The following is a 20,177-nucleotide window of genomic DNA, read 5'->3' as shown; positions in this document are numbered from 1 at the left end:
CATCGCGAGGGCCACAGCTGCATGATTGGCCGGGTACTCTCTCTGTGTTGCCATGTATAAGATTTGGCTGCTGGAACTACAGGTGCACTGGTGTGTGTGGTTATCCTCCCCTCTCCCCAGGACAGGAGCTGTGACGGGCATGGCACCACTCCCTGCTGGGGTAGCTTGCAGGGTATATTGGGGCAGGAGCTGCTCTGGAGGAATGCCTGCTGTGTGGCATGGGTTGGATGGAACAGATCTTTAGGGAATGCAGAGGTGGGGCATGCAGTACTAGCAAGATAGGTGGGCAGTGTTCATGCTGGTTCCCCCAAGTGTCTGGCTCTCTATGTTGCCGGAGGGGAAGAGAAATGGTGCCTGTCCTCCCTTTTGTTCTTGGAGAAGTTCCCTAAAGGTCTCTAGCCTTCTAGTGCATGTTCTGAGATTACTAAGTAAATCTCCTGCACATATGCCCCAAGAGCTTTTCAAACTGCTGCTCCTATGCCATAGGTCAGTGAAGTTGTTTATTACTCTCTCTTTCAGGGCAGGGATTCAGGCTTCCATCATCCTCAAGCTCTCCCAGAACAAAGCCTGCTGATTTTTAAAGTACCTGGAGTTAAACCCCACTCGTTTTCAAAGCGAGATGTTAAGGGGATTCCTCTGGCCAGTTTGGGTCCCCCTTACCTGGGGTTCCTCTTGTGGGGTCTGCTCCTCTCCCTTCTCTGTGCTTGTGTCCTTCTGGTTATGGTTAGTCTCACCGGGATGTTCAGTTCCCACAGGGTGTCTGCCCCTCCCCACCTTTTGAGTGTGGCCTCCTGTCTGTGATGAGCTGCATAAAGGCTCTCATGCCAGACGTGGTTGTGTTCAGAGTTAACTGCACACATGTAGCCGTTACGTCAGTGTATCTTCGGGACAAGGTGAGCTCTGGATCCTTCTCGGCCATCTTCCTAGAAGTCTGTCTGTTACTTTAATTTGTGTTTCCTCCAGGAGAGGAACACCTCACCATATATAATGGGCCATGTTGCTTATTCTTTTTTTTTTTCTTACTCTTTTGATGTCTATTCTTATCATTTTTCTCGTTGCTCTATTAGAACTATTAATTATAAGAAGTTATTAAATATTATAGATAAGCCTTTAAGTGGCACATGTAATCATTTTTCTCAGACTTACACAGTTTCACTTAGTTTCTAATATTTTGCCATCAAAAACATTTGATATTTGTATAAACATGCCTACCTTTTTAATATCAGCTTTAGCTCTGCTGGAAGTTCTTTCTAAACCATGGGTGGTATGTTATTTTAAGTGATCCAAATACACCAATTATAGATGGATTTTGTCAGAATGGATTTAAAAAAGAAGAAGAAGAAAACAGACCCAGCTACATATTGTATTGTATTCAAGAACCCACATTAAATAAAGTCCCTGGCAGTTAAAAGTAAAGAAATGAGGGGCTCCTGGGTGGCTCAGTCTGTTGAGCGTCTGACTTCAGCTCAGAACATGATCTCAAGGTTTATGAGTTGGAGCCCTGCATCAGGCTCTGGGCTGACAGTTCAGAGCCTGGAGCCTCCTTCAGATTCTGTCTCTCCCATCTCTACCCCTCCCGTATTCATACTCTGCCTCTTTCTCTCTCAATAATAGAAACATTAAAAAAAATTTTTTTAAAGTAAAGAAATGAAGAAATACCCATGCTAACACTAATCCAAAGAAATCAGGGGTTGATGTACTGATATCAAACAAAACTAAATTCAGAACAAGGACACTTATCAGGTATAATCAGGGGAATTACATAATGAAGAAGGGCCTGATTCTATAAAAAGACATGAAAATCTTGCATGTTATGTGTTTAACAACAAAGCATAAAAATACTGAGGTGAAAGTTATAGAACCAGAAGGAGAAATTGACAAATACACTATTACAGTTGCAGCCTTTAACATCTCTCTGTTGTCAACTAAAGACCCAGCAGGAATAAAATCAGTGATGACAAAGATGACTCTGGGGGCGCTTGGGTGGCTCAGTCGGTTAAGTGTCCAACTTGGCTCAGGCCATGATCTCACAGTCTGTGGGTTCAGGCCCCGCATCAGGCTCTGTGCTGACAGCTAGCTCAGAACCTGGAACCAGCTTCAGATTCTGTGACTCCCTCTCTCTCTGCCCCCCCCCCATTCATGCTCTGTTTCTGTCACAATAATAAACATCAAAAAATTAAAAAAAAAAAAAGATGACTCTGATCAGTACTATCAGTCACCTTGACCTAATTAATATACATAAAATACTCTTTTCAATCATAGCAGAATATACATTTTTGCCAGAGTCACATGAGACATAAACCAAGATAAATCCCAATGACCGTACTAATATGCAGTATTAATATAGGAAACTGGATTGTGGAGTTTATGGGAATTGTCAATAATATGTTTATAATTTTTCACCAATCTAAATGTATTCTAAACTTAGAAAATTATATTAAAATTATATATGAGAATTTAAAAGCATATTTAAGATTTTTAATATTCACATTTAGATACATTGCACATAGAAAAATCATTACTTGGATTTAAAATTTCTTTAAAAATGCACAAAACATTAAGTTATAATTTAAATTTGTTATTTAGAAGGAAGTATAATTAAGTTACAAGATACAAAAAATTATATTTTACATGAGCAAATACATCCTTTAACTAGCAAAGCAGATAGATTTGCCTGTATCAAGGGTTAATTGTTAATTATTGTGAAATATATTTCAACATTTAATCTATTCTTTATGAATAAAATGAATAATCTGAGAAAATATCTTTGAGACCTCTACTGTATTTCTCAACTTTCTTTTGATGCTTTCCTTTACTGAAGAATTTAATGATTAATATCAATGTTCACTAATAGTAACAGGCCACTGCATGAATATCAAATGAAACTATGGGGGATTATAAAGGATTTAATGTTAACTGTTAAAATGCATTCAACAACAAGAAAAAAGTTCTTGTGTAAAATGTCACCTAACACTTCAAATTATTATTTGTTGCAAGCCATTAAGAAACTAGTCAATACACTGTTTTATATAATGGGAATATAAATATTTCATGACAAAAGTCAGTGGTCTCCTGCTGACAAATGATAATGTCACTGCAGCACATTCTTAGAGCTAAGTTCAAGGGAGTATATGGCTTAGAGTTTACCTGATTTGAATATGAAGAGCTTTTAGTAAAGTTCACAGTCCTTCATGCAGAGAGCACAAATTAGTACTACCCTTCTGCAAAAAATAATTTAACATTTAGTGCTCTGGGACAATATTTTATCTTTGAATACAATGTAAGTCTACTTAGAATACTTGGAGTCTGTGACTTTTTGAAAAATCTCAATCTTTGCATGTTTATACAATCCACTACAAGAATTATGAATTATTTCATAGATCGGACACAAATTACTATTATTCCCAGAGGGTAGCCAACTTAGTGACTATTATCAAAAGATTCTTTTTCTGAGCCAGAAAGAAAATCACATTCTATTTTTATTTTCAGGCATTGCTTTATTGTCATTTATATTTCATAAACAAAATTGTTGGCTTTTTGAAAATTTGTAAATTACTTTGTTATTGCTGGGTAAAATATGAAGAAACTATCAAGTGTGAAACCCTTATTTCATATTTTGTGCTTGTTACATATTTGATATAACTTAATTGCTGTGGATGTAGACTAACAGTTTTAATGGCTTTGAGTTCATTCTTTCATTGTTCTCACTGCATTCCATCCATTACTGCACTACTCAAGGCATGCATGTCTCCAGACAGGGCATTTTTATAAGTTCTGGAATCCTCCCCTCGAACACAGCATCTTGATATTTTAGATATTTAATAATGATAAAAACCTGTACCTCTCAGCTGTATTTAATGGTGGCTATCATTCTTCCTTAGGTCTCTCTCTATAGCCTCTATAGATGGCTCCCGAATTCTCCTCCACTCCTAGCCCCTACTTCCCCCCCGCCATCTCCTTTTCATCTTCTATGAATAAGACATTTTGCTTTGTGCTGCAGAGCTGAGCTTTTCCAGGAGCTTGATGGTGCACTGGGCAAGGCCTATAGATGTGTCAGAAGACACTGACCTCAGTCCTTGGGATGGACAGGTGAGGCTTAGAGCTTCCAGAGATGCTCTGGCCAGTCACTTCCAGATGAAAGCAGGCTCATTGCTGGCTTCTCTGAGGAAGATGGGGATGAGATGGAATTAAACTTGCAGGTCTTATAGGCAGCGAGCACTCACTGCTCATCAAGGTGCTGAGGACAACCACAAAGGTGTTCTACCATGTGGCTAGACAGCCAGCAGCAGAGCACAGAGCATACACTGTCCGTTATGGAAGGGGCCTGTGAAATTTCTTAAGAAATTCCTTCCCAGGCCCATGGAGCTTGCCACTCAGACCACAGTGCTGCTCACTGGGGACCAGGGGATAGGGAATCACAGATCACTCTTGAGGTGGCCACTGCCCAGTCTTGTCTTCACATACACTCAACACTTCTGTCCCCTGGCAGGTGACGTGCCTCCCTTTGGCTTCCTAATGCTGGTGGAATGGATGCCCCCACAGAGCATGTGTGTTCAGTGAACCAAGGGTCACTATTTTGAAGCACTTCACATGAAAAACTTTGATGATAATCAGAATCCATACATTGTTACAAGAAAGTTCAATACAAGGTCATCAATTAAAGGAGACTTTCTAAATAACTTTGACTTGGGAAATGTGTTAAATGATTATTACCTAAACAGTTCATATTTTTATCACCAGTCTTTGGGAAAAGTTTCTCATACATGAGAACCCACAAAAATGTGAAGAGATCACAACTAAGAATTATGAAAAATTAATTTAGCCATTCAAAGCATAAACCCTAATTTAAAAAAATAATGCTTATAAGAAGTTCAAGTATCTTCTTAAAAATGTGAAAAAATATTTTAAAGTTGGGTATTCATTCATTATTTACTATTTTTCTTAAAATTCTATAGCTAATTATTCTTTTTTAAGAAATTTTTATTTATTTATTTTTAGAGAGAGCATGCATGAGCATGCAGGTGCCCAGGAGTTGGGGAGGGCACAAAGAGAGAATCCCAAGTAGGTTCTGCACTCAGTGCAGAGCCCAATGTAGGGCTCAATCCCACGAACCATGTGATCATGACCTGAACTGAAATCAAGAGTTAGGCACTTAACCAACTGAGTCACCCAGACACCCCTGTAGCTCATTATTCGTATCTAATATTTTTAGTAGACTGAAGAGTTGGCTGGCCTTTCCACCTGCTTCACTCTGGATCAATCACAGATGCACCATTAGGTCTGAAAGAACTCCACCTCCCATAAGTTAGGTGAACATTAACTGAAATGTCTGCAGGAAGGTATGAGGCTAGAAGCATCTAGTGCTATAGAGGTGTAGACATTTGACCAACTGCATTTAGCTGCGAATCAGGAAAACGTTGAGGATGAAAGGAAAGAAATTAAGGGAAAGGACAAATACAAAAGAGGAAAAAGTAGGCTGCTTTAAATAGTAAGAATGGTATACTCAAAACTGTAAGAGCAGACATTAGCTCTATCTATTTCATCATCTTGTGACTCCCTCACCCCCCGCCACGGATTTGTGTCCCTCACTGATAAACCAAAAGTGCTTTTGGAAATTTACCAATAGCTTTTCATTTCTAATGAGCAATTTCAGGCTACATTTTGTTTGATCTCTGGGACAGGTGACACAGTGATTATTATTCTGTCTTTTCTTGTGAAATCCATGACAGCATTTTCTCCCTGCTGCCCTCCTGGTCTGACCTGTCTCCATCCTTCCTGGGCTTATCTTCTCCACCCACTCTGTTTCTCCAGGGTGAATGCAAGGAGGTCCCCCTCGCTGCCCTCTATAACCTTCTCCTTGGCTTCCTTGTCCCATCCATGCGGCAAAAGATGACAGGCTGCCTTCTACTGGTTCATGTGTCTGATCCGAGTCTATCAGCAGAACCTCAGATCCATATATTGGATCGCTGGGTGCACATCCCCAAGGCGATCAACTTTCAAATCCTTACATTTCCTAATTCCTGTACTGCAACACATAATCATCAACCCCTGCTAGAAATCCTGCAGACATCTCTCCTTCTCTTGATATCTAAATTGTATTCCCTCGGTCCAGCCTGCCATGCATTCCTAACAGTGTTATCTCTGAAGGCGGTCTGCTATTCTGTGCCACTCTTTTTTAAATTTAAAAATGAGAAAAATACAGTTTATGAAAATTCAATATCTAGACTCAGAGGGTGAGAACTCAGACCATATGATAGCTGGCCATATGTCTATCTATAGTACCTGGGTTTTTTCAGAGAAAAGTGGGATTTACAGGGTGCCTGGTGGATCAGTTGGTTGAGCATCTGACTCTTGATTTTGGCTCAGTCATGATCTCACAGTAGTGAGACTAAGCCCCCAACCAGGCTCTGCCCTGAGCTTGGAGCTTAAGATTCGTTGTCTCTCTCCCTCTGCCCCTCCCCAAATCACACATGCTCTCTCTCAAATAAATAAATATACTTAGTAAATACATAAAATAGTGGAATTTATATAATCTCAAAGGGTTAATAACGACTTCTTAAATCACTGCTTTCCTCTCAGTATTTCTGAGACGTTTACATGCTACAAGATGCCTTCAGTGTGGTCAATTTTACAAAAATAAGTTCTTTATATCCTAAAATATTTGCAACTTTTTGTAATGGAAAGGGGACAGCCTATTGAGATCTTTTGTGAGACACAAGGTTTGCTATTTATCTAAGGCAAATTACTTAAAAGAGTCGGAAAACTTTTTTCAAAAATGCAGTGTTTCTAATTGCTGACTTATTCAGTAAATGTCAGTAGGGTATTACGTAGCAGATTTTTAAAATATATTTCTGTAGCAGGTATCTAGACACACTAATTTGTCCCTTTAAAGTATAGATGACATTTTAGCGCTTGAAAAAGAACTCTTATTTGAACAGTTAAAACAACTCATGTTACGGAACTACTGTTTTGAAAATGGATGCTTGGGAGTGTTTTTTGATCATCATGTGGGATTTGGGCTGGAAAAAAAATGTACTTGGGTCTCCTATAAACCAAATCCACACACTTGAAAAACTGAAGATTATAATATTCAAACAAATAGTCCCCAAATATTTTAAACCTATTACGAAAATAAGACTTTCTGATTAGAGTATAATTAATTAGAAAGTTTCAACACATACACTTGGAAGAACTCATGGATTGGACTAAAAGTAAATATAGTGGCTGGATCAAAACTACACAATGAGCTTCTTTTGTCTGGATCTGTGTGTCTTTATGGTGTATTTTCAACCTTGGTAGCCGCTAAAAGCAATAAAAAAACAAACCAAAATTATAACTAAATCTTCAGACATCTGTATCACAAAGTATTAAGGCAAAATTTCAAAGCTAGTAAGCACCTTTGATTACATTGCTCTCACAGGAATATCAATAAATAAAAACATGGAGTAATTTTAAAGCACATCTTGTTATTAGGTTTTATTAACAGATTATAAAAACAATATTTTAAGGAAAATTAAAATACCTTGTCAAAGCAAAATATAGTTGAGATATTCTTTATTCCCTACTTTTCAACTTCCATATTCACATGGTGCAGTGTTGGGGTGATAATAAATACAAATAACTTCTGAATTAACTGAATACATATTGGAGTCTATACTCATTTTCATTGTCCTAATAGAATGGTGCAGAAGAGTCTGGATATCACTATTGTCTCTGTGAGATGTTGGAAGTTCTTTATAAGATAAGATGCCTTTCGGCCTCTTCCCCATAATCTCGCTCACCAAGTCCTACCTTGCTCTATACGTACAGAATGAGCAACCTAAGAATGGACAGGAAGTCTCCCATTAGAACATAAAACCACTCCTCCACACAGTTTGATATCCTCTCTGTCTGATCCTCAAATTTCTCTCCCCATTTGATTCGCTCCTCCTCTGTCTTACCAGAGTATCACTTATTTGATATGGATTCTCTTTTACTCCAACCAAGAGATTCTGCCTGCTTTTATGCTTTTGCAAGAAATGTTTGGATTTCTTTGGTTTTGTACAGTTTTCCCCCTCCCGTTACAAAGCAAGCTTCACTTTCCTCTGCTGATCCATGTCCCTTTAAATTGAGTGTTAATGTAATCTATATTACGTGCATAGTTTTTATTTTCTCATGGTATATTTAATCCTCACTTATTTGTCACTTTCCAAAAAGACCTCTCAAGTAGAAGCTTGCATTTATACAGGACAATCAGATATTCTACTTTTTGTGCAGTACATGTCCCTCCCCATAAAATCCCTAGGAGGAACTTAGTTATCAGTTTAGTCTGTGGCTGTGTCCATTGTTTCACACAGACAGTAAGGGGGCGATAGATATTATCAATCTTTCTAATACCATTACAGAGAAGCACAACAAATTTAACATAGTATTCATGGGCAACAGATTAAAACGTACTCGGGTTTGTGATCTATGTTCATTAGGCATTGTAAAGATTTTAATGGCCACATAAACTAGCATCACTACCATCATAAGAATACGCTTTCCTCTGAATGTTGTTCTTTAGGAAACATGCAGCTTAAGCAAAGCTTTTTCCCCACCCTATAATTTGAAAATGGTGTGTTCATACTTACAAAAACAACACAGATCAGTTTTAGAAAAGTTTGAAAGTACATACAAATATGCAAAAGAAGATGCACATTACCCCTGATTCCACATCCCCCAATAACCACTAATAATGTCTTACTTCAATTTTTTTTTACATTTCTTTATTTTTGAGAGAAAGAAAGAGACAGAGCATGAACAGGGGAGGTGCAGAGAGAGAGAGGGAGACATAGAATCTGAAGCAGGCTCCAGGCTCTGAGCTGTCAGCACAGAGCCTGATGCAGGGCTTGAACCCATGAACCGTGAGATCATGACCTGAGCCGAAGTCAGACACTCAACCGACTGAGCCACCCAGGCACCCCATAGTGTCTTATTTAATACACATCTGATTTATATGCAAAATTATATCACATAATTATACATACTTTCAACACCACATTTTTGTATTCTTTTAGAATAAAATAAAAATATAGGTATAATCAGATTTCAACAGCATATCTGGAAATGGTAGTAACTGAGCACCTTCATAAATAATTTATCTGTAATCTCTACATTGCACCAAGAGGTGTGCTTGGCAAACACTTAGTGCACAAGACTGTTACGAACAGTCAGAAAAGGAGGCAGGTTTGTGAGCAGAATCTTCTTGAAAGTGAAGTCATTGTGCTCCATGTTATTTTTGTTAAAAATGCTATGCAAAATATATTCAGTCACAGCCAAGGATATTTTCAAGGGAAGGCAGTTGGATAGGGTATGACTAAATACATACAACTCAATCTTCTTAGGTGCTAAAAAAGGAAGGAAGAAAAAAAGAAAACAGGAGAACAGGAGAATGTTCAGCTTATGACTTTAACTCAACAAACGGAGATGCATATGATTAATAATGAGGAAGAAGGTAACACTAGTATAAATCAGAGGAGTTATTTGAAGTACCAGAGAGCTCTGTAACTAGTGTCTACCTTTACTTCCTTTCCTTAGACTTTCTCTTTCCTAACCAAGCAAATACTTCTATTTTTTTATTATTTTAACATTATTTTTAAATTATTTTTAGTATTTGAGACAGAGAGAGACAGAGCCTGAGCAAGGGCGGGGCAGAGAGAGAGGGAGACACAGAATCCAAAGCAGGCTCCAGGCTCTGAGCTGTCAGCACAGAGCCTGGATCATGGCTGAAGTTGAGTGCTTAACCTGCTGAGCCACCCATATTCTATTCTTTATTAAATGAGCATAGGAAATGTTACTGATCTGACTTTTGTGGCATGCATGTTAAATGACTCAGTCAATATTTGTGCTAATATTTCTACAAAAGTGCAAATGTACATACTTTTTCAGTCATTAATTTTTCTTTCATTACGTTTCAGCTTAGGTCAGAGCCAAAGAAAAGATCATTGGCACAAACCAAACACTTGACTTTTTTCGCAAATATAGATGAGAAGTGGAATGGTCAGAAGAGCACAGCCTTTAGGCCGGAAAGATGTTGCTTGGAATCCCGCCAAGGCTGTGTGACCTCGCACTGGTTACTTACTTCCTCTAAGATTTAATTTTCTCATCTCTAAAACAAAAGTAGCTCTACCTAAAGATGGTTTTAAGAACTAAAAATTACACTTCTTTTTTTTTTCTTTTAGTTTTGAGAGAGAGAGTGGGTGGGAGAGGGACAGAGAGAGAGGGAGACAGAGCATCTCTGAAGCAGGCTCTGTGCAGATAGCAGAGAGCTGGACACAGGGCTTGAACTCACAAACTAATGAACTCGTGAACTGTGAGATCATGATGTGAACCAAAGGCAGACCCTCAACCTCCTGAGCAGCCCAGGCACCCCTAAAAATTACACTTCCATCAGTAGTTCCTTAGTAAAGGACAGTTATGACTATTGCTACTGAATTGTCCCAAGTAAAGTTAAATTTAAAAATATCAAATGTGTATTTTGTAAATATATCCAGTGTAGATGTTTGAACTAGAAAGCTCAATCTAATGTTCACTTTAAGAAGTCTGAATCATTTTGGCAAAGGTTGGTTTTCCAAGTGACTTCATCAATTCTCCAACTCTCTGTATAGTCCAGTTAAGCAAACTGGTCTGTGGCTTCATCATTAGAAGAAATACAGCCGTGGCTGTTCATAAACAAGGAAGGGGAGAAATGGGTCACTCAAAACCCCATTTTGTGTCATTTGCCAATTTATTTTCCACATATTTATTTAATATTTAATATGCCAGGCATTTTAGAATCTGGCTTTATTCAAACTTCTGCACCTCCCTGACTGCGAGTCCCTTTCATGATTCCTATCTCGGGGCTACACGTTACTCTTGATGCACGCTCACCTCTTCCCTCTGTCTGAATGCTCCTCCCTTTCTTAACTAATGAAAACCCGTCAGTGTTTTATAGTCACGCTCAAATATTTACTTTTCACGATGCTTTATGTGGTCATTCCTAGCCTGGAACTGGTAGTAAAATGAAGGGATAACACGAGGGTGCAGGCAGATTGATGTTTAATGTAACATTATTCCTGCCTTGAGGGAAATCACATCAGGTCTCCACCACTAACGTGGGGTTTACCGCACACATCTCTGTACTCACTTGTGTAGGCGTGTTTATGCACAGCGGTCCGTTTGGGTGGTCCTTTCCTTGTAAGGAACAAATGCCCAAATGGATAAAACATTCTTTCATCCCCTCTTCAGACCATGATTCATAGTAAATGTTCTAGAAATACATGACAGATGAATGAGTGAATGCGGAAAAGACTGCCAAGTCCTACTTGGTGACCTCTTACAATTACAGTGACTCTGGAGAGGAATGAGGGACATAAAACAAGGAAAGTAATCTTTTTGGTGTAATGAGGATTCTGTGGTCCTGGAAGAGAGATAATTTATCAGCATTAAAGTCACGCACAATGTCAATCAGTTTCATGGAGAGACCATGAGAGGTAGATAGATGACAAAAGATTAATCAAGCAACTGCTATAGGGCAAGATTAGTGTGCAGATTTCAAGCAAGGTTGACAGATAGATAAAAAGGTAAAGCAATGCATTCCACGAGGCACTAGGGTATTATTATTACTGTTGCTGGAAAGTGACTGTAGCAAAATACATGAAAATAAGAAACTATCAGTTAATTGGAAGAACTATTCACACCTTGAGAAAAAAATGAAGCCCTGCCAAGAAATGATTTAGCTAATAGACACATAAATAAATGTATTAAATTGGTGGCATTAGTCTGGATAGGGCACTGGCTTCTTATAAAACAGAATGCCGTAAGCAGAGTCACCTACTTATATAAGTGTCTATGGAATTCAGTGCTTTCCAGGCATGCAGGTAAGTACCAACGATAGGCATGGCTTTTGAGTAATCACCAGTGGCTGAAAACAAAAATAAGTATAAAAAATTCGATTAATTTTGGAAAACGTAAGTTCAGGTTGATATTGTAAGTAAATTTTCTTCACTGTTGGAGAGAAATTATCAGTGCTTCCATGGTATATAAGCAACCACTAAGGTTTGTACCTATATTTTTTAAAATCACCATTATGATGTCATGAATTTAGCAGTGATGTGTTGTAATATAATGCAGGTATTCTCTCTTTTGATATCTACTCAAAATATGATAGAAGGTAGGTTGGAGTGAACTCTATCATACTGGATTTGAGTTGGAGTAATCAGTGAACTCACAGTTAGCTTAATATATGTATAGAGGGATAGATAGAGAATCAATTACAGATAGGCAGTGACACAAGGCTTGGTATACTGGTTGTGTCCCATGTCAGAACTTGTAAGCAGTGACATCCCAGTAACAATGAGCAAACTTACCATCAAGATTTTGGTTCTTAAACATCATTCTCCAATTAAAGGAAACAGGACTTCTTAAGACATGTATCGTGCTATGACTGAGGCAGGAAATATACAAGATGCTCTTGGGTCATATTATGTGACTTACTCCCAAGGAATAGAATATGAAATGGAAAAAGGTTAATTTTACAGTGAAGAAACCTTGCAAAAACACTTTAATCAGCCATTGAAGGAAAGTTATCACAAGCAATATCAATGGGAATAGTATGGATCCCCTGATATGAGATGATAAAGGAAACTTAACCTTTCTGGTATGCTTATCAAAAATCCACAACCCTAGTATAATCATGTTAAAAGCATCAGACAAATCCATGTTGAGGGAAATTCTACAAAACACCTGAAAATACTCATCAAATTCTCAAGGTCAAGAAAAACAAAGAAGATGAAACTCACAGAATAGATCAAGGAGATATGACAACTGAACGCAATAAAGAATACAGGATTCGATGCTGAAACAGGAAAATACATTAATGGAAAATCTGGTAAAATCCAGGTAAACTCTGGAGCTTAGCTAACAGTAGAATGCTGGTGCTGGTTTGTTAGTTTTGATAAGTGGACCAGAATGATAGAAGATGGTAACATTAAGGGAAACTAACTGAGGGATGTAGGGAGACTGTGGGACCTTGGAAACCTTTCTGCACATCACAAATAATTCCAAAATGAAATCTACTTTAAAAAAAAATCTGACTTGATTTCCTAATTATAAAGGGACCAATGAGCTTCTATCTGTGGTTTTTAAATTATCATGATAGTGTTATCGATTTCATAGTGATGTTATAGTTCAGACATTATTGTTTTTGATACCTAAGTTTTCCCATTTTCAGCCAATGCAAATACCCTCCAGTTGGATGAAGCCCTGAAAACTTTTGACAGGATCTCAGTAATTAAGCTTCCTTGCTTTCTGTTATACTGCTGTTTCCCATGGGAATCTTGTGTAATGCCTTCCTTGGGCTTGGAATAAATCATTTTTCCAAGGAACATGGATGTCTTTTAGTAGAAAATGGTATTAGGTACTACAAATGTCATACATGGGGGTGCTGATTTTTAATAGATTGTTATTCCTTTTTTAAAATATTTTTTAATTTATAATTTATTATCAAGTTGGTTTCTATATAACACCCAGTGCTCTTCCCCACAAGTGCCCTCCTCCATGACCATCACCACCCTTCCCCTTTACTCCTCCCCCTTCAGCCTTCAGTTTGTTTTCAGTATTCAAGAATGAAAATGGATCTGTTACAACCAATCCCCTCAGAGATTACTATGAAAAATTATATGCCAACAAACTGGACAATCTAGAAGAAGTGGACAAGTTCCTAAACATACATGCACTACAAAAATTCAAATAGGAAGAGACAGAAAATATGAACAGACCCATAACCAGTGAAGAAATCAAATCAGTTATCAAAAATCTCCCAATGAGGGGCACCTGTGTGGCTCAGTTGGTTAAGCCTCTGACTTCGGCTCAGGTCAGATCTCACATTCGTGGGTTAGAGGACTGCATGAGGCTCTGTATTGACAGCTCAGAGCCTGGAGCCTGCTTCCAGTTCTGTGTCTCATTCTCTCTCTGCCCCTCCCCCTCTCATGCTCTGTCTCTCTCTGTATCAAAAATAAATAAAACATTAAAAAAAATGTCCCAGTGAATAAGAGCCCAGGGCCAGATGACTTCCCTGGGGAATTCTACCAGACATTTAAAGCAGAGTTAATACCCATACTTCTCAAGCTATTCCAAAACATAGAAATAGAAGGAAAACTTCCAAACTCATTCTACGAAGCTAGCACCACTTTGATTCCCAAAGCAGACAGAAACCCAACAAAAAGACTATAGGCCAATATCCTTAATGAATACAGATGCAAAAATACCAACAAGATACTAGCAAATCGAACTCAACAGCATATAAAAAGAATTATCTATCATGATCAAGTGGGATTCATTCCTGTGTTACAGGGCTGGTTCAATATTCTCATATCCATCAGTGTGATACACCACATTAACAAAAGAAAAGATAAAAACCATATGATCCTGTCGATAGATGCAGAAAAAGCATTTGTCAAAATACAGCACCCTTTCTTAATAAAACCCTCTAGAAAGTTGGGATAGAAGGAACTTACAACATTACAAAAGCAATTTATGAAAAGCTCACAGCTAATAAAAAAAGATTTTTTACAGAGACAGGGAAACGAGGGGCAGAGAGAGAGGGAGAGAATCCTAAGCAGGCTGTGCACTGTCAGCATGGAGCCTGACACAGGGCTTGATGTCATGAACGAGATAATGAGCCAAAACCAAGAGCCAGACGCTTAACTGATGGAGCCACCCAGGTGCCCCCAGTTAATCGTTATTTGTAATCCATTAGTGTGTGTTACAGAAAAATACATTTTTTATGGAAATATAAAATAAAATAAATCATAATGCAACTTCCTATTCAAATTGAGAACCACTGGGTTTTTTTTTTAACTTATCATCTGATTTTAAGCATGTATCACTTTTCTTTAATATTTTCCCAACTATACCAGCATAAGCATTTATTTGCTTTATGCAACTATATATAAACAGAATAAGCAGTATGAATACTAGCATCAACAATATGATTAGTGAAGGCAGGGTAAGCTATTTTTTGCAATTATTTTTGTCTCTAAAAGATACCCCACTGGAGAGGCTAAGCCAGAGTTATCTGTTTTAAAATAAATTGAAATAATGCAACTCTGAGTAGATTTATTTGCTTCTTTCTCTCCATCCCGATTTTCTGTCCCTAGAGGAACTACCCCTCCTTTTAGATAAATGCTAGCATGCCACATACTTATCTCTAATTTGCTTTTTCTTCTATAATACATCTATAATGATCACTCCACGGTGGTATATAAACATCCTCCTCTGTCCTTGAATAACTGTTCGCACCCTATTGTATGGATATGCCATTGCTTAATATGACAGCCTCCCGCCGATAGACATTTGGGTTGTTTGTGTTTTGCTCTATCTACAGGACTGTAATAAAAAGCTTTGGGCGTGCAACGTGTATGATTCTGCTCATATATATTTAGGATAGAAAACTGTAAGTATGACTTGAGGGTCAAATGGTAAATGTTTGTTATATTTTGTTCACATAGTCCCTTTTTCACCTATACTTTCTCTCCAGCTCCCACATTTGTTTCCCTGCCTCTGGCCTTGACACAAATGAGGATTTTTCATCTAAAATGCAAATCTGGTCATTTTGTCCCTTTCCTTCTAGACTTCTGTGATTTCTCCATCTTGATGGGATGGAGATGAACCTTTTGAGTGAGTCACTTGACAGCCTTTCCTTCCTTGTTTTGTTTTCTAGGCTCACTTCCTGCAGGTCCCCTGATACAACCTATCCAGTCACAGCAAACTTTAAGAACTTCCAGAAAGATGTATACCCTCTCGTGTGTTGCATATAATTGTCTCTCTACCTGTTCATTTCTACGCAGCCATAAGCATTCAGTTCAGATTCCCTGTCTCTGTAAGCTCTTCCTCAATTTCCCCCAAATCAAAATTAGATGTCCCATTTTGCCTTCCTGGTGCTCTGTGCCTCCCTGTATTGGAAGCTTGGTCACATTTTTTCACAACTCATTATTAATTACGATTTCCCTTGATGTGGATGTACAGCCAAGAAGTAAATGGCCTGTCATATGAACCTAGTTATTATTCTCTAAGAGTCAGATGTCTTTTAAGTAGACTGAATTACTATTCTAAATATTGAGGATTCTCCCACTTTATTTTACAGCTTCCAGGACCTCTGACTGTTCTTTAAGCTCATTGACTCAGTAGATTTTAATGGAGACAGTGTGGTCTCTGACATCAGACAGACCCAAGTTGTATCCCTAGCTCTTGGCTTTAGAATGAGAATCTTTAACTTTTAGGGGCACCTGGGAGTCATGATCCCAGAGTCTTGGGACCGAGGCCTACACCAGGCTCCACATTGAGCTCCTCTGTCCCCTTCCCCTACTTGTGTGCTCTCTCTAAAATTTAAAAATAAAATTTTTTAACGAATTTTTAACCTTTGGATAAGTTTCTTGGTCAATATACCTCAAATTTTCTGCAGATCATGTGATATATATCACATTTATATATATGTATCATGGCGTGTGATATATATTGCACGTTTTTGAAGGTTCATAAACGTACGGAATCTTGCAATGATACCAGGGATTTTGCTTTGCACCCCTGTATTTCTCAAGCACATAGATAGTAGAGTATATGGTAGGTTCTCAGTACACAGCTTTTTGTGTGAATAATCTGTGGCAAAGCCCATTCTCAAGCAAATGTGCTCATCATCTGAAGTTCCTTATCCCAGTTGAGGGCATGACTAACTTTTTGATTTCTGCCACTCCTTCGAGGATTCAGGTTTCAAACTTGGGGATATCCTTGACCTTGAATATGTGCTACACTCCCCATGCCCCCCGCCCCCCACCTGTTAGCTCTGCTCAGCAGTGGCTTCCTCTCCCTTGCTCATCCTCTTTTCTTTCCCACTGCTGGGAAGTCCCACTCCATCTCACCTGACTTTCTAAAAAGGCCATCTCTAAACTCGCCTCAGCTCCTGCCTTTCCTGGTCTACAGCCATAAACCGCCCCCTGACTCCCACTCCCAAACACGTTCCCTTTCTAAAAGTGTCATACCTGGGTGCCTGGGGGGCTCAGTCGGCTGAGCATCTGACTTTGGCTCAGGTCATGATCTCACGTTCCTGGGGCAGCTCGCTGCAGACAGGATTCAATACCCCAAGCACCTTGTCTCATATGCCCTATAAATGGTCCAACCTGACTTTCCATTATCAACCTCTCCACTCCCAAGTTTGTATCCCAAAACATCTCAACACAGTGTGCTTTGCACCCTTGGATTCTCGGGCACCATTTTTTCTTCCTATTAAGCTGTATCTGTATCTACAGATGTATCCATCTCTCTGTATTTATCTCATTGAAAAATCACCACCGATCCTCCCCTGAGACACGGCTGGGCTCCTGGATTCATTGGCTCTGAGTTAGATGCAGTCATATTCGGACGCTGCGTGCGCGTTCTGAATACAGGTTGTGGCTCATTCGTCTGTGGATTTTCCACAGCACCAGGCTCTTCCCCGCAGCAGAACCAACACCCAAATGCTGGCTGAGTTGATTTCACAGGGTCAGAGATTTGGGAATTTGTGAGGAATCTTAGACATCCTCCAGTATGATGCCTTCATTTAATATACGAGTAAATTGCAATTCAGAAAATCGTGAAGATATTTACTTAAAACAGCACGAAAGCAATTAAATCAAGTATGCATATACATTATGGTCTTGGTTCTCTTTGGTTTTCTCAGCTGGCAATAATCCTTTGAATTCATTCTGATGTCACGGGATCTTTTATGTCGGCCTTTACCAGTGCTCTGAAGAGAGGCTCACGTATATTTCCTTTAGAAGAAGGCATATCACATGTCATGATTATAAAATGGTTCAGAGGACGAGACACTCGGAATTTAAATGTGAAGATGTGGACTCTACCATTATTAGTCACATTTTTATTCCTCATTGTTTTGTCTTGAATACTGTTGATGATCATCGTTCTTCATGAAGACACAAACGCTATGTCCCTTCCTTGCTAAACAGCTTCTACACTCCTTCCCGTTTGGTGCATCTGAAAGACAGGTATGACACAAGGAGACGTCTGTACATCCATGTCTAGAGAGAGAGAGATACACAGAGAAAGATCATTTAACTTTAGAGTGTAAAATAGAGCTTTTTATTAACTGGGAAAATAGAAATTAAAAAAAAAACTGGATTACTGTTTTGGACAACTACAATTTTGTTCTCTGTGGTCCTATCAGCCAGGGCATGGTCATGGTTGCTAGGTGAACAAGAAAAGTCATCCTCCATCTATTACGTCATATGAGAACTCAAATCCGTCCATTCTGAGAAGAGTAAATGTTGCTAACTCCATCTGCGCATCGAGCGCGACTTCCCCAGGGGCACAACTAGGTGATGAGTTTCATGACTCGGTGCGTTTTGAAATTTTAATTTCTCTTCAATTCAACTTGAATTTTACGTGGCCTATTTTATGATCTTCTAAGAGAAACAGAATATTATTTACAGCCTTGGTTTTTACACTGACAGAAAAAACAAAAACATTTCAACTCCCTCTTGACTCGCAAGACTAAAGTCTTAGAAACTGAAATGACAAGTGTATGATTTGTGTGATCCAATTACTCACAATTAGGTTGTTGTGGTTGTTTTGTTGTTATTAACACTCTGGCGAAAGGTAACAACCACCACTGAAAGATGTGACATTACAAGTAAAACTCAGAACTTTAAAAAAAATCACTGAAGGAAAGCACTCTGAAGTTTTAGAAAGGATTATGACATGTCTTCCACAAACCGCAAAAAGAGGTCATTGGTGATATCTTAGAAGAGGCTGGAAGGGGTAAATGTAGTGCATATTTAAAAAAAAAAAAAAGCCTAACCAGGTGGGGGCCTGGCAAGAATTCCCCATAATCAAATCTATCCTGCTCTTTTCCCAAATGTTCCCCGAGGTAAATGTGGGCCCTTGCTATAGTCTTTGGTAAAATGTAATGGGAAACGCTACTTCAGGCTCCCTAACAGTTAAGGATGGCTCAGAAGCCCCACGTGAACTGATGTGACCCCACTTTCCAGGCTCTGAAGCTGTTCCATCCAACCAAGAGCACCCAAAGAACTGTGCAGATTTAAAATACTTTGTCTCACAGTTTAATGAGTTAGGGGATTGTAGCCGCTGTCTGGATCAGGAGACCTCAGACAGTACAGAGGAAATCAGACACCTGTCATTCTTTGCCGCCACTGCCTGCCTCTGTCTGTCTGTCTGTCTGTCTTTCTCTTTCGCCCCCTCCCCCGCTCTCTCCTTCTCTCCCCCTCTCTCTGGGGGTGTGGTACAGAGTCCATCCAACGCAACCTGGGGGAATGAAGTCTTGCAGGTGACCCTGGGGACAGTGGGACACCGGAGTTCTAAAACTTTCTAGGCTAATCAGTATTCTACCCATTCAACCGAACCATTGACAACATCGACCCAGTGCTTGGTCTCCCAGGCGCTGACATGGAGTGAACTGACTATTCCAGAGCCCCGGCTCTGCAATATGTGCCTGAAGCATACCCCACTTTTCTATCAGACCCCGGTGCCCTCTGCCCCAGCACCGCCCTGCCCTAGACCCTCCGTCAACCCCTGGACTGTGTGCGCCCTGCCCCCCAGTGGGGCGGCAGGACGGACGGAGAGTCCCCCAGAACCCAATGCTGTTAGGAAAGGGGGCATCCCTCACTTCCCCTGCTCTGCACTGCACACGACTCTTCCTCCTGGGCCTTACAGAGGGCCCCCCCCCCCCGCCCCAGGCGTTCATTTCTTAGGCTCTCCCCATCCCGTTCACCACCCTAAACTTTGCTATTTAAATTAACTTTTCCGTCCTTGCAGTCTTTGCCCTGGGTCTCTCCCCCAGCCTCGCCTCCTCCAGTTGCTCCCTCCTCTGTCCCAGCTCCCTTGGCCTTCTCTCCCCCACCCCTCCCCGCCCGCGCCCCTTCACCTCCTCCCGTCCTGTCTCGGGCTCTCCAGATTCCCGGGCCGGTGGCTGGTGAGGAATCTCTGCTGCAGCGCGGACCGGAGTCCCCCGCGCGCAGCCCAGTGGCAGCACAGGGCGAGGCCGGGAGCAGGGCGAGGGCTGTCGGGGAGGGAGGCCGCCCGTCCTCCCCGCGGGCCTGCGAGGATGCTGCAGGGGGCCGGGGGCTTGGGGCGCTGCTAAGTGCCCGAGCCCCTGCTCCGGGCGGGCG

General features: G+C 40.0%; 1 protein-coding gene across 1 annotated transcript in view; it reads left to right on the top strand.

The window, feature by feature from the left end:
* GRIA4 (glutamate ionotropic receptor AMPA type subunit 4) overlaps positions 1–20,177 on the top strand; it is a 552,500-nt gene that overhangs the window by 155,492 nt on the left and 376,831 nt on the right. The gene's annotated exons all lie outside the window — the stretch shown is intronic.

The sequence above is a fragment of the Suricata suricatta genome, chromosome 11 (genome assembly GCF_006229205.1).
Source record: "Suricata suricatta isolate VVHF042 chromosome 11, meerkat_22Aug2017_6uvM2_HiC, whole genome shotgun sequence".
NCBI classification, from domain to species: Eukaryota; Metazoa; Chordata; class Mammalia; order Carnivora; family Herpestidae; genus Suricata; species Suricata suricatta.
The sequence above is the reverse complement of the archived record's forward strand: the minus strand, read 5'-3'. Positions and strand labels throughout refer to the sequence as shown.